Source organism: Schistocerca cancellata, chromosome 7, assembly GCF_023864275.1.
Source record: "Schistocerca cancellata isolate TAMUIC-IGC-003103 chromosome 7, iqSchCanc2.1, whole genome shotgun sequence".
Classification (NCBI taxonomy): Eukaryota; Metazoa; Arthropoda; class Insecta; order Orthoptera; family Acrididae; genus Schistocerca; species Schistocerca cancellata.
In genome coordinates, this window is record NC_064632.1 from 121,145,784 (window position 1) to 121,161,944 (window position 16,161).

The following is a 16,161-nucleotide window of genomic DNA, read 5'->3' on the forward strand; positions in this document are numbered from 1 at the left end:
AACTAGTTCTAAGTTCTAGGGGACTAATGACCTCAGCAGTTGAGTCCCATAGTGCTCAGAGCCATTTGAACCATTTTTGAGCACTAATTAATAGGTTTCTCATTCTAGACTTCGAAACAGTCTATGTTGACTTGCTGTCCTGTTGTAAGTAGGCTGTTTAGGTCTTTATATTGGTAACGCCACGTAGCACTCTGTATGAAAATCACTGGCTGTGCTGTGTGCAGTCTGTGGCTGGGTGGCATTGTTGTAATATTCGTTATTGTAGTGTTGGGCTGTTGGCTGTTAACAGTGCGTAGCGTTGCGCAGGTGGAGCTGAGCCGCCAGCAGTAGTGGATGTGGGCAGAGAGATGGCGGAATTTTGAGAGCGGATGATCTGGACAGAGACAGTAAATTTGTAAGACTGGATGTCATGAACTGATATATGTAATATGACTTTTTAACAATATTATGGTAAATACATTGCTTTTTCTCTATCAAAATATGCTAACTATGCCTATCAGTAGTTAGTGCCTTCAGTAGTTTGAATCTTTTATTTAGCTGGCAGTAGTGGCGCTCCCTGTATTGCAGTAGCTTGAGTAACGAAGATTTTTGTGAGGTAAGTGATTTGTGAAAGGTATAGTTTAATGTCAGTCGGGGCCATTCTTTAGTAGGGATTATTGAAAGTCAGATTGCGTTGCGCTAAAAATATTGTTTGTCAGTTTAGTGTTGATCAGAATAGGTAAAGAGCGAAATGTCTGAGTACGTTCAGTTCTGCTCAGCTGTTTGAAAACCAAATAATGTAAGAGGTTATCAGCACAGTAATTCATTAATTTTCCTAAGGGGACGTTTCATATGTCGACCCTTAGCCGAGGATACCTCAGTGGAATCTTCTGATTTTTTTTCTTGTAGTTTGTGAAATTAGTGTAGCTATTGTTTATTGCTAGCGCGTAAATATAAAGAGAATTTCCTTTGTAGTTGTAGTTTTTCATTGTTGTACAGTAAAACAGTTGTGGCATGCATGTAGATTTGCACCAAGTATTTCGCAGCTGCGCTAGATATTATTTTCAGTGCTATGTTAATGTGTATTCTTATTTTGCTCTTCAAATTATGCTTTTCTGTGTTGTCGTGTGAAATATTGTGACAATGGCGTGTGAAAAACGTAATACTAGGCTCCCAAGTAAACTGAGAAATGACAGTGAAGACGAAAGCAGTGTGTTAGCGCCGCCGAGTAATGAATTAACTAATGTTCAAAGTAGTAATTTGGTGAAACTTCCTGGCATTCTAGTAATTTGGTAATTGTGCATAGGGAAATGGAGCGGGCTGCAATTAATGATGTAGGCAGTGAAACAATTAATGAAGAGGGAAGCATTATCGATCGATCGGTCGGTAACAGCTCGCCTCAGGAATCCGAAATGACAGGACACAATCTTGCAAATACTGTAGATTCAGGTATTGCGTCCTCACCATTTTCTCAAATAAGTCAAGACACATTTTCTGCTTGTCAAAATGTGAATGTTGCCGGTGCAAATGCACTGCCGAAAAGCATAGAGGAACAGATTCCAGAAACTAATACATTATTATTGCAATTAATGCAACAAATGAAACAAAATCAGAGACAAACACAGCAACAGTTAGACGCAATGGAACAAAATCAGACACAAACACAGCAAAAGCTTCAAAAGTTAGACACAATGGAACAAAATCTTCGGAAGTTAGACATAATGGAACATAGTCTTCAAAAGTTAGACACCACACTTGAACAAACACGAGAAGAGTTACATAACATTGAATCGAAATGTCAAAAAGTCTGTAATGACGTAAGAACACAAATTTGTGAGCATTTTCAACCTATTTTTTCGCAGCATGAAAATGCATTACAGAATCACAAAGCAGCCATAAAAGAACTGCAAACCATTGTTCATGAAATTCATGAGAACGTGTGGGCTAAAATTGACTCAGTTGCATCTACCGATTTGGTTACGCTACTTGCAGAAACTCAGGAAAACTTAAAGGACACAGTAGATACTCTGAAAATTGGTTCAGAAAGACACATGGAGAAAATTAGTAAATTATCAGAGAAAGTAGTCGAACTTTCGGATCAGCTAAATAATGTATCTACAAAGGTAGATGATAATCTGAATGACACAAGACCGGTAGTCTTTAATGACACAGAAGAGTACGAACAAATTAGGAAATTCAAACAAAGTCAGAATCAAATTAATACGCAACACCAAAGAGAAATCCGGGAAGTACAAGATCAGTTGGCACAAGTAATACAAGAGTTACATATTTCAGAGGACACTCGCGCTCCAACACGGGAAGAGGGACATAGAAATACGGAAAAGTCACAAAATAATAACACAGGGCATTCCGGAAATTATGAAAGAAATTGGCAAGGTGCACCGAATTTTGAGATGGAACCGCCGACACGACGTAACAATGACCGATATGCGACTCGCCGACACGATGATTTTGACTACAAGCTGTTCATTACTACACGTAAATTCAAACATTTAAGAATTCTGGCAACAACATTCATCCACAAGCGTGGCTTCATCAATTCTCTCGTTGTTTTCCTCCCAACTGGTCATTAGCGCATAGATTAGAATTTATGTGTGGCCACTTAGAGAATGAACCAGCTGTGAGAATGCGATCGGTCATTCACGATTGCCACAGTGAAGGAGAATTTTATCATGCCTTCCTCTCAACATATTGGTCTCAAGCCACACAAGACCAAGTAAAACATAGCATCATAATGATGAAACATTTCGAACAATCTGAATTTTCCAGTCTTGTGAAATATTTTGAAGACATGTTGCACAAGAATCAGTACCTATCAAACCCTTACAGCCCCTCAGAACTCATCTGCATTTGCTTAATCAAATTGGCTGAACATTTACGACATACTATTTTGGCAGGACGTTGCAAAGACGACATTGAAGCTTTTCAGGGACAGAATTGGAAATTGATACTGACAATCGCAAAGTGCGAAAACAGGAGCACAACAATTACAGGTCACATCCGTCACAATTCCGCGATGACAGAAATAATAAATGGACACGACAAGGCTATTCTTACAACATAAATCGTGACCCAAACAGACAACAACCGTATGACAACCGTTGGCACAGTAGTAAGAATTACAGAGAAAGATCGCATTTACATAGTAATTAATGTGACAGAGACAACCATAGAAACAGACAATATGGGAACCAAAACAATTACTATCAAAGGAGACAGTATAACTTCAGATGCAACGGTCCAGCGTGCAGTTACGATTCAGGGTGAAATTCTCCATCACGTTACCGACAAGAAAGAAACTAGGGAATCTACCGACATGACGACAGATGATATGATTGTAACGACAGACCTGAATTACATCAGAACTGGCGGGATTCAAACAGGGCAGGGACCTCTTGACAAGGTGAATTTGTAGAAGTTAGGTCTCCTAATCCCAATAATGATGTGCGCCAACAAAGAGACAGACAATGACTAGCACCGCAGGCAGCCACGTGCGACGTCTGGCTCAGCGAAAAATAACATAGACGCTAACCTTGAGAAAAATTTTAGCATTCCTTACCAACGTATACAACATAATTGCGTTCAAGCTGTAACTCTGCATACTAGGAAGAGTAAAGGATCGCACCACATTTCACATGTAAAACCGTTTATTGAAAGATGGTCTGCTTTTTAACTTTGTCTTTGCCATAATACTTTTCACTTCACATTTCTAGTACTCTTTGTCACGCTTAGAAACTGTTAACATGCAACTATGTTTTAAAATAAACTATCCAGTCTAGAACCTAGGGAACATATTTAGACAGTAATTACGAATGCATTGTTATAGTGAACAGACGACACAGTGTTGTTGTGTGTGTATATTCTTGCTTGTTAGTTGTATGATTACGTAACGACTATAAGACTCACATACTTAGAGCATATACCAGTACTGCTGACGAGATTTTAATCTAACATTTTGGTTTACTTGTACTTTCTGTGGGATTAAAGATGACTTAGCATTTGGTTTCTTTGACAGTTACACGATTATATCACGACGCTACTAATGTGTCACGCAATTTACATTGTTGCTTTAGCAGTGTATCTGTTTTCCTGAATTCTTCTGGAAAGTATAACATGTTTTAGTAGTAACCTTTGTGGTATAGCTACAATGTGACAGCCTTTTTCGTAGCACAACAATACGTTACAGTATAGTACTTTCTTGATCACGGTAATGTACATAATAACTACGATATCTATACGCATTGCATTTCACTTTTGTTTATCGTGAGGTAGGTACATTGACTTTTGCAGAACTTAGTTTTCGGAGGACGATAGCTACGACACTTCCACAGAATTATCTTATAGCAAGAGGCACATATAGCGCTAAAGGACACGTATTTGAGTGATTAATTTTGTACTTAAAATATTTATTTTTAAAGATTTTTGAATCACAAAGATACAAAGAAAGTTTTCGGCGATACATTTCATTCAATGGCTGTAATCTGTAACACCTGAGGGTATAATTACATTAATCCTCAGGGGGTACACGCTTACTTTGTGTACCATGTGTTTGGCAAGCACAAGGAGCCCTAGCTAATATGGTATTTGCTTATACAACTTTACACATCGGTACCATACTTCTCTAACACAGAATTACACAGCTATCTGATTATTTAGCAGAGAAACAAATTTTTTTACTATGTCAATGACACATGTTTACGCAATTACACAGTTGGATAATTTCACACTTATTAAATAGTATTTTGTCTGTACTTTGTGAACTGTTCATATTTTTTCAGAAGCATTGTGATACTATGAGAGCTTTGAATGATGTATTTGGTATGGGATCATGATTTTAAAGTACGATTGAGGTAGATGACACTATTGAAATGAGCACAGAATTTTTTTAGGTTTTGAAATTATTGCAGAAAGCTACGACGTTTTTGAGATTTAACTGAGGTGTTATGTTATTTTTACGATGATGATGTGTATTATGCTGTTGAGGTATGTTTATGATCAATAAGCTGATGCTATATGAGGAATTTGATTATGCTACATGTTGTGAATTGGCAGGAGCCAATTCACAGGGTTTGGAGGAAGCCGAAAGGCACGCGTTAAGCTCATGCAGGCTGGCGTGAGGTCTGGAACAGGACAATGTAATTAATATAGCCAATAAGATACGTTGCTGCTGGAATACTTAATTTTAATCCATAATTGGTGTACATCGGTCTGACGGTACAGGCATGACAAGATAAATAGTAAAGGATAAATGGTGCCTTGCTAGGTCGTAGCAAATGACGTAGCTGAAGGCTATGCTAACTATCGTCTCGGCAAATGAGAGCGTAATTTGTCAGTGAACCATTGCTATGAACATCGGCTGTACAACTGGGGCGAGTGCTAGGAAGTCTCTCTAGACCTGCCGTGTGGCGGCGCTCGGTCTGCAATCACTGACAGTGGCGACACGCGGGTCCGACGTATACTAGCAGACCGCGGCCGATTTAAAGGCTACCACCTAGCAAGTGTGGTGTCTGGTGGTGACACCACACTACATATTTATAATGATGAAATATTGAAGAATGTCGACGAATATGTATATGTGTAATAAGGTAAGGAATAATGAGTAGTAGTTAGGGATCCAGACTTGTGAAAAAGGATGTTGGAAACCAAGAATCAGACGTTAAGAGTTATGAAATGTGTGTAAATGCGTGAATGTATTACAATGCCAATGAAATTTTTTTGGACACTGTTATATTTATAAGATTTTATTTCTACAGATTTGTAATGCAAATATTTCGACCTGTGAAATCTTATTCGTATCAAACTGTCACTGTAGCAGAAACTGATGTAAATATTTCGGTAAAGAAGGTAGGTGACCTACACATAATGTGCTGTGGAGGCCTAGCCGAGCGACAGTCACCTGAAAAAAAAAAAGCCATTAGTGTGTGCCTTTCAGAGGCACGTGTGGAGAAAAAAAAGAGACCAGTAACCTCGCTATTGACGTTCCATTGTAGAAAATATCGCAAATACGACATGCTCATTACTTGGAAACATATCATACTTTGTACTACTTACTGAAATGCTTATAAATTGATGGGAAATATTCTTACAATTGCAAACCTGATTATGACAAGTGTCTTTCTACGAGAGTTGAGAGCTACTGACTTATGAAATGCCACATAGATATTGAATGACGTTGTTATGCTTTGGTTTGCATAATTGCTTATTTCATTTGATATCTGTTTTCCAGCAGTGTTGTAGCATTGGTTTTATAAAAAAAACTTTTAAATGCATTTGCTAATGTGAACACTTTCTGTCAACAGATCTATTAAATAATTATTTTATGATCCACATTCTTCGAAAAAGGAGTTCTTGGACTGGAAAGAACAAGAAGAAGGGACTAATAACAGTAACTATATATATAATTTTCTTTTCAAGTACTTGGTAATTTTTTGTGGTGCACCACTTTAGTTACATAGACATTAAGATGTGAATAGACATTTCCTTTATCTGCATTGTTATCTTTAGTGTAATATTTTTTCTGCTTGAGCTGTATCATGTTTAGATATAAATTATTGCATTTGCTGCTGCTGTTTGCCAGGCATAGTGCTACTGAATTTCACTTTGTATTACTCTGTTAAGCCAGTTTTACTACTGATTTATTTTTCTTGTAGCTGTACATTGGCTCATATTAGTTATAATGTTGCATTTGCTTTGCTAATTTATATTTATTGGTGCTAACTTTGCCAATTTGCATTTTTTTGTCATTGCTGTTTGTGTTAATTATTTTGTGCTGCTGCATTGCCTCATCCCTTAGTTTATGCATCTGAGCTCAGTAGATTTAAGTTAGCTTAAGATGGGGTAGGCTATATGCGAGAACGAGTTGTGATGAATTGGAAGAAATACATTGAGAAGCTATAAGAAAATGGTTTGACCAAAACAGGATTTTGAAAGAGGATATGAACAAAAAAGTAGGGTTTTGGGACAACAGGTTTAGGTAGGATTTTCTTGGAAATAAATGATGAGGTAAGATAATGGAAAATAAATAATGAGCTAAGAAAAATGTGAACATATAAATACAGAAAGCATGCTTGGATAGGATTTTTTTGGTGGAAACAAATGTTGAAATAAGAGGAAAGATCTATGGAATGAAGTTTGGGGTTGGACTGCAGTACCAGATGTCACACTGTAAACGAACCCTGTCCTGTCCTTTTGTATCATTCTTCTCTGTGTTTGTGTACCCTTGTGTATTTGTGTTCTTCCTGTCTTTGTGTTTATCTGATAAGACTCATGTTGTAGAATTTTTCTAATACTCAGTTACATTCACTATGATGAGGAATACTGTTATCCTCAAATATAATTTGCATTCATAATATGTCATTTTCTTTGTAGAGATGTTTACACATTATTAATTCTGTTCTGTTTCAATTCTCATGTGTGAAATTAATGTTTCAAAAAGTATTCTCATTATTTTATTTATTTACTTATGTCATAATTCCTGTAACGCTGAATATATGTCTATTTCTATTCTTTTGTAATGCCTGTATTACTACAAATGTTGTCTGTACTATTATGTTCTTTAATGATGTATTTTGTACCTTTGTAATTGTATTCTTATGTTGTAAATTTATAATTGTATAGACACCAGTTCATCAAATTAAGTAACTTGTAAACATTTATTTCACTGCACACATTTCTGTTGGTCATAGTATATGCACAATATGTGAGAAAAAGAGGACTGTTAGTGCTCACACATGTGTTGATAATTCAGCAAGGGACTGATTAACAGCATTGTTGGCTCTAAGGACATTTCAAAACAATTTTTGTGAGTGCAGAAGTGGTGGTTTATGGACTTGCTCTATTCTCCACAAGACTCTTTGATGATGATTGTGCACCTGCACAGTCGCAACAGATGGCTGCTGGCCGTCTCTACAAGGACTGAAGTGGGTCTGCAGCTTTGATGGCCCACCAATACCATAATTTCTACAAGGACTGCAGTGGGTCTGCACCTCTGGTGCCCCACCAATACCATAACCTCTACCAGGACTACTGTGGGTCTACTCTGTGATGACCTACCTACGAATATTCTTCAAAATTTCGACTGACTATGTTGTGGGTTTGCTCTGTTGTGGCCCACTACCTGTCTGCATGTCAAGAGTCAGCACTGTCTTTCGGTTGGAAGGACAACACTACTTCTTCATGACTGCATGGATATCCACAGCTTCCATGTGCATTTTCATTTACTGCTCAGACTTTGAGAAAAAAAACACTGCAATTTTACTGTGATGAATGATCAGGACTGTCTTTATGGACTGTGAGAAAATTTTAGCTTTTGACCAACATTGTATCAATAAGTGTGCGCATTTGATTTCTTTGTTATTGTAATTATGAAAATTTTTTCAAATCTGTATTGGCCACTGCCCAAAACAATTTGTAAAATTTTTTGTGGGGAGCATGGGTGCTATGTAAGTAGGCTGTTTAGGTTTTTATATTGGTAACGCCATGTAGCACTCTGTATGAAAATCACTGGCTGTGCTGTGTGCAGTCTGTGGCTGGGTGGCATTGTTGTAATATCCGCACTGTAGTGTTGGGTTGTTGGCTGTTAACAGCGCGTAGCGTTGCGCAGTTGGAGGTGAGCCGCCTGCAGTAGTGGATGTGGGGAGAGAGATGGCGGAGTTTTGAAATTTGTAATACTGGATATTATGAACTGCTATGTATATTATGATTTTTCAACACTATTAAGGTAAATACATTGTTTGTTCTCTATCAAAATCTTTCATTTGCTAACTATGCCTATCAGTAGTTAGTGCCTTCAGTAGTTTGAATCTTTTATTTAGCTGGCAGTAGTGGCGCTCCCTGTATTGCAGTAGCTTGAGTAACGAAGATTTTTGTGAGGTAAGTGATTTGTGAAAGGTAAAGTTTAATGTTAGTCGGGGCCATTCTTTAGTAGGGATTATTGAAAGTCAGATTGCGTTGCGTTAAAAATATTGTGTGTCAGTTTAAACACAGTCATGTATAATTTTTCTAAGGGGACGTTTCATTGTTTCACATTGAAATACTATGGAAATGTGACTTTTTATAAATGAAGTAAATAAAATTTCTTAATTTATTTTCTATCTGCCTGCTTGTAGGTGTGTGAGGAAATGCTAAAAATCAGGAAATGGGTAAAAATATATCCTTCAGGGAGGCTGTAACCAAGGACCAAAGTAGCCCCCACTCTACAAGCAATGGTATTACACCACAACTAGCAGAACACTGCAACATTGTACTCTTCCTTCTTGCTCCACTTCTGGCTAGGATAGATAAGCTTGCAACGTAACGGACGAGATTTATTGCAGTTTTCAAGTCGAATTACTTTCATGATCTCAAAAACGTACCTTATGTGAAAATCACTCAGATTGTTTAATAGAAATGATACAAACATATCAAGTGAATATGGGTAGGCTAATTTTGTATCATCCAGAGACTAACAATAATACGGTGGTCATATGGTTTGCTAACATAGCCTGCATTGTTGCTAATTTCAGCTTTACTTCTGGTAGAAAATACCAGCCTTGTGCGGTCTAGCAAGCGATTATAGTTCGTGTCTCAAAGCAGAAATCATAGTCAGGAAGAATCAATACGCAAAGAAGTGGCATACAGAAGTACACTGCTGGCCATTAAAATTGCTACACCAAGAAGAAATGCAGATGATAAACGTGTATTCATTGGACAAATATATTATACTAGAGCTGACATGTGATTACATTTTCACGCAGTTTGGGTGCATAGTTCCTGAGAAATCAGTACCCAGAACAACCACCTCTGGCCATTACAACTGCCTTGATACGCCTGGGCATGGAGTCAAACAGAGCTTGAATGGCATGTAGAGGTACAGCTGCCCATGCAGCTTCAACACGAGACCACAGTTCATCAAGGGTGATGACTGGCGTATTGTGACGAGCCAGTTGCTTGGCCGCCATGGACCAGACGTTTTCAGTTGGTGAGAGATCTGGGGAATGTGCTGGTCAGGGCAGCAGTCGAACATTTTCTGTATCCAGAAAGACCCGTACAGGACCTGCAACATGCGGTCGTGCATTATCCTGCTGAAATGTAGGGTTTCACAGGGATGGAATGAAGGGTAGAGCTACGGGTCGTAACACATCTGAAATGTTATGTCCACTGTTCAAAGTGCCGTCAATGCGAACAAGAGGTGACCTAGACGTGTAACCAATGGTGTGACCGAGACGTGTAACCACCACGCCGGGTGATACGCCAGTATGGCGATGACGAATGCTTCCAATCTGCGTCCACCGCGATGTCGCCAAAGACGGATGCGACCATCATGATGTTGTAAACAGAACCTGGATTCATCCGAAAAAATGACTTTTTCCATTCATGCACCCAGGTTCGTCGTTGAGTACACCATCGCAGGCACTCTTGTCTGTGATGCAGCGTCAAGGGTAACTGCAGCCATGGTCTCCAAGCTGGTAGTCCATGCTGCTGCAAACGTCGTCGAACTGTTTGTGCAGATGGTTGTTGTCTTGCAAACGTCCCCATCTGTTGACACAGGGATCGAGACGTGGCCGCACGATCCGTTACAGCCATGAAGATATGCCTGTCATCTCAACTGCTAGTGATACGAGGCCATTGGGATCCAGTACGCCGTTCCGTATTACCCACCTGAACCCACCGATTCCATATTCTGCTCAGTCATTGGATCTCGACCAACGCGAGCAGCAACGTCGCGATGCGATAACCGCAATCTCGATAGGCTGCAATCCGACCTTTATCAAAGTCGGAAACGTGATGGTACGCATTTCTCCTCCTTACACGAGGCATCACAACAAAAATATAGGTACAAAGAAGGTAATTTCGAAGAAGCCATGGGCAACCGAAGAAATACTTCAGTTGATCGTCGAAAGATGGAAGTACAAAAATGTTCAGGGAAATCCAGGTATACAGAAATACAACTCATTGAGGAGTGCAATAAATAGGAAGTGCAGGGAAGCTAAGACGAAATGGCTGCATGAAAAATGTGAAGAAATCGTAAAAGAAATGATTCTCTAAAGGACAGAGTCAGGATATAGGAAAGTCAAATCAACCTTCAGTGAAACAAAAGCAAGGGTGGTAACATTAAGAGTGCAGTGGGAATTACAATGTTAAATGCAGATGAGAGAGCGGATAGGTGGAAAGAGTATACTAAAGGCCTTTATGAGGGAGGAGATTTGTCTGATGTGATAGAAGAAGAAACACGAGTCTATTTAGAAGAGATAGGGGATCCAGTAATAGAATCAGAATTTAAGAGAGCTTTGGAGGACTTCAGATTGTAACACCCCACCCATCACTTAGCTGGCTTTGGCGTGTGTTCACCCCAACTAATTGACCGACAGACCAACAGAGAGTGCAAAACTGCCACAATATCGGATAACGCAAAAAGTAATATGGCCCTGTGACTCCTGATTGAACTGCGGTGGCAGTGTTGACATTAATTTATTCAGAATTGATCGTTTTTAATTAAAAAGGGGTGCACATTGATGTTATATTCAGCTATTGAACAACAGATGCAAATGTTGAACTAAATTAATTAAGAAAGTGACTTGGGATTTCAACTACTTGATTGAAAACAGATGCAGTCGATTAGCACAAATTTATTTTCACTCAAGACCTTCAATCATGACATTACAAGACTCTCCTATCAGGCAGTGGTAATAAATTGCGTTTGCTTGGAGTAAAGTGCGATACTCAAAAGTAATTCCTATCAACTGACCCAGGCGTAATGCGAAGTGCGGGAAGAGTTCTGCAGTACACAGTCCATGAAACCCTCGTGGAAACTTTGCTGACGTGATCCAACAAATTAATCAGTGGCTGGAGCGGGAGCAATATCACTGAATACAGCGTGGCTGAGCGGTGGCGTTGTGTGGTCGTCGGCCGACCTCATGGTGCTGCAAGGCTGCACTCGTCTATTCACTCCTAGCCATCTTGCTCAGTACATAGCTGAACCAAAACTTCCTATCTCCAAGCTCAATCGTTCCCTTTGCTAGGTCCTAAACTGCAGAGATGCTCACTCTTTCTCAGGCAAGCTGAGTCAAGGTCGCCACGTCCGCAACTAGGCAAGCTGGGAACGGAAGACCTCTACGGAGACTTCTCACAGTCCACTCTTCGCCTCGGTTTCCCCTCCAGCAAAATCACTTACGCCAATTGCAGCACAAGTCGCATTAATTATGCATCGCTTCCCAGCACCGACCAATGCCTGTTCTGGGAACTGAACAAATTCCCACAAAATTTCCCTTATTCCCAACTTCTGCTATATAGCTCCTCCCAGGCCATCCATCAAGGTTAGCGTCTGCACAAACACCAAGTTTTCCGGGATTCTGACTCCCAGGAGAGTACTTCAGATTCCTTGGTCCTACGTTCCCATCGGGGGCCGGCGTATTTCATGCTGTCGCTCTTCACCTGATTTACTTCAGGCTCTGCGGACCGTGTATTCACTGTGAAGTTGCTATAGTCACGAACACGCATATTTTGACCTCTGTTGAGTGCTCCACCGTAGCTTTGCGCGGCTTTCTCGCATGTTTCACAGAAAACGGGATGACAGACATTTATCAACAGGCATAAAGTTCTCCGTCTGTTTCCCGGTACATCAGCATGGGGTCGGGGTCAACCACCCATGCCGTCACTCATCTTAAGGCAGCTGGAGGCCGCACAGCGTTACCGCTTTCTCAGAGCTTGAGACGCCCTAAGCTGCCTATTGTCGCTTCCCTTCACTGTTCCCCATCCGGCCACGGTCAATTCTAAATACTTCCCTGGGGTAAACTAGCGCCCAGTAAATCGACTCGTTTCCACAAAGTTTTCATGTCGTGTGAATTACTTTAAAACCATCACCCTACATTAATTATTCCACTACGTCCATACTATACCCTCTACAAGATGCATTGTGCCTTGTCAGTCATTTTTTCCAGCCTTAGTGTTCGCTCAACGTGAGTTAGGTGATCTTTAATGACTTCATGTAAGGGGCATAGCTCTTGCCATCTTATAAGATCAAATAAAGCAGAAGGGATAGATAACATTCCATCAGACTGCAAGAGCTAACAAATGCGATAATTATCGTACAATCAGCTTGACAGCTCATGTGTCAAAGTTACAAGAATAAGGTAAGAAGAATGATAAGAAAAATAGGAATGGAGAAGAAAATTGAGGATGTGAGAGATAATAATCAGTTTGGCTTTAGGAAAGGTGAAGGCACCAGAAAGACAATTCTGACGTTGCGGTTGATAATGGACGAAAGTCAAGACACGTTCATAGGGTTTGTCGACCATATGAAATGCGTTCGACAATGTAAAATGGTGCAGTATGTTAGAAATATTGAGAAAAATTGGTCCAAGCTGTAGGGAGAGACGAGCAATATACGATGTGTACAAGAGCCAAGACAGAATAATAAGAGTGGACGACCAAGAACAAAGACAGGGATGTAGTCTGTGGTCCCTATTGTTCCATCTGTACTTCGAAGAAGCAATGATGGAATTTAAAGAAAGGTTCAGTAGTGGAATTAAAATTCAACGTGAAATGATACCAACGATTCGCTGATGTTGCTATCCTGAGTAAAAGGGAAGAAGAATTACATGATCTGCTGAAAGGAATTGACACTCTAACGCATACTGAAAAAAGATTGAGAGTAAATCGAAGAAAGACGAAAGTAATGAGAACCAGCAGAAATGAGAAGCGACAAACTTAATATCAAGATTGATGGTCACGAAATAGATGAAATTAGGGAATTCTGCTATCTAGGCAGCAAAATAACCAGTGACGGACGGAGCAAGGAGGCCATCGAAAGCAGACTAGGGCAGTTCTGACCAAGAGAAGTTTACTGATGTCAAACACAGTCCTTAATTTGAGGAAGAAATTTCTGAGAACGTACGTTTGTTGCACAACATTGTATGGTAGTGTAACATGGACTGTGGGAAAACCGGAACACAAGAGAATTGAAGCATTTGAGATGTGGTGCTGTAGACCAAATTTGGAAATTAGGTGGACTGATAAGTTGAGGAACAAGGAAGTATTGCGCAGAATCGAAGGGGAAAGGAATATGTGGAAAACACTGACAAGAAGAAGGGGCAGGATAATGGAACATTTGTTAAGACGTCAGGGAATGACTTCTATGGAGAGAGCTGTAGAGAGTAAAAAGACTGGAATACATCCTGCAAATAATTGAAGACGTAGATTACAATTGCTACTCTGAGATGAGGATTTTGGGACAGGAGAGGAATTCGTGGCGGGCATCATCAAATCAGTCAGAAGACCGATGATTACTAATAAAACTGGTTTACTGGCTGCAAACTACACAACACAAATCATTAACTGTCACAACTACTTGCGTCTTTCTGTCTTCAGCGTACTGTAAATAAAAAGTTCATCGCCGGAAATATTTCACATGTTTAGAACATTTCCAGTAGTTATAATGTAATTGTAATCAGTAGGAAACATGTTTTTGCAATAATAAACCTAAAAAAAATTTTGCTTGATATCGACGTCAATGGCACTATCAATGAAAGACAGCCACACAAATGAAGAGACAACAACACAGCAACAATTGCAAAATGTAACATCCTCAGGATGACTTCAAAAGCTACGAATAGCATATCCAGACACTCCGGGATGATGATGGCATTGAAACAGAGGATGACAAGCGTAAAGCTGAAATACTAAACACCTTTTTCCAAAGCTGTTTCACAGAGGAAGACCGCACTGCAGTTCCTTCTCTAAATCCTCGCACAAACGAAAAAATGGCTGACATCGAAATAAATGTCCAAGGAATAGAAAAGCAACTGGAATCACTCAACAGAGGAAAGTCCACTGGACCTGACGGGATACCAATTCGATTCTACACAGAGTACGCGAAAGAACTTGCCCCCCTTCTAACAGCCGTGTACCGCAAGTCTCTAGAGGAACGGAAGGTTCCAAATGATTGGAAAAGAGCACAGGTAGTCCCAGTCTTCAAGAAGGGTCGTCGAGCAGATGCGCAAAACTATAGACCTATATCTCTGACGTCGATCTGTTGTAGAATTTTAGAACATGTTTTTTGCTCGAATATCATGTCGTTTTTGGAAACTCAGAATCTACTATGTAGGAATCAACATGGATTCCGGAAACAGCGATCGTGTGAGACCCAACTCGCTTTATTTGTACATGAGACCCAGAAAATATTAGATACAGGCTCCCAGGTAGATGCTACTTTTCTTGACTTCCGGAAGGCGTTCGATACAGTTCCGCACTGTCGCCTGATAAACAAAGTAAGAGCCTACGGAATATCAGACCAGCTGTGTGGCTGGATTGAAGAGTTTTTAGCAAACAGAACGCAGCATGTTGTTATCAACGGAGAGACGTCTACAGACGTTAAAGTAACCTCTGGTGTGCCACAGGGGAGTGTTATGGGACCATTGCTTTTCACAATATATATAAATGACCTAGTAGATAGTGTCGGAAGTTCCATGCGGCTTTTCGCGGATGATGCTGTAGTATACAGAGAAGTTGCAGCATTAGAAAATTGTAGCGAAATGCAGGAAGATCTGCAGCGGATAGGCACTTGGTGCAGGGAGTGGCAACTGACCCTTAACATAGACAAATGTAATGTATTGCGAATACATAGAAAGAAGGATCCTTTATTGTATGATTATATGATAGCGGAACAAACACTGGTAGCAGTTACTTCTGTAAAATATCTGGGAGTATGCGTGCGGAACGATTTGAAGTGGAATGATCATATAAAATTAATTGTTGGTAAGGCGGGTACCAGGTTGAGATTCATTGGGAGAGTCCTTAGAAAATGTAGTCCATCAACAAAGGAGGTGGCTTACAAAACACTCGTTCGACCTATACTTGAGTATTGCTCATCAGTGTGGGATCCGTACCAGATCGGGTTGACGGAGGAGATAGAGAAGATTCAAAGAAGAGCGGCGCGTTTCGTCACAGGGTTATTTGGTAACCGTGATAGCGTTACGCAGATGTTTAACAAACTCAAGTGGCGGACTCTTCAAGAGAGGCGCTCTGCTTCGCGGTGTAGCTTGCTCGCCAGGTTTCGAGAGGGTGCGTTTCTGGATGAGGTATCGAATATATTGCTTCCCCCTACTTATACCTCCCGAGGAGATCACGAATGTAAAATTAGAGAGATTAGAGCGCGCACAGAGGCTTTCAGACAGTCGTTCTTCC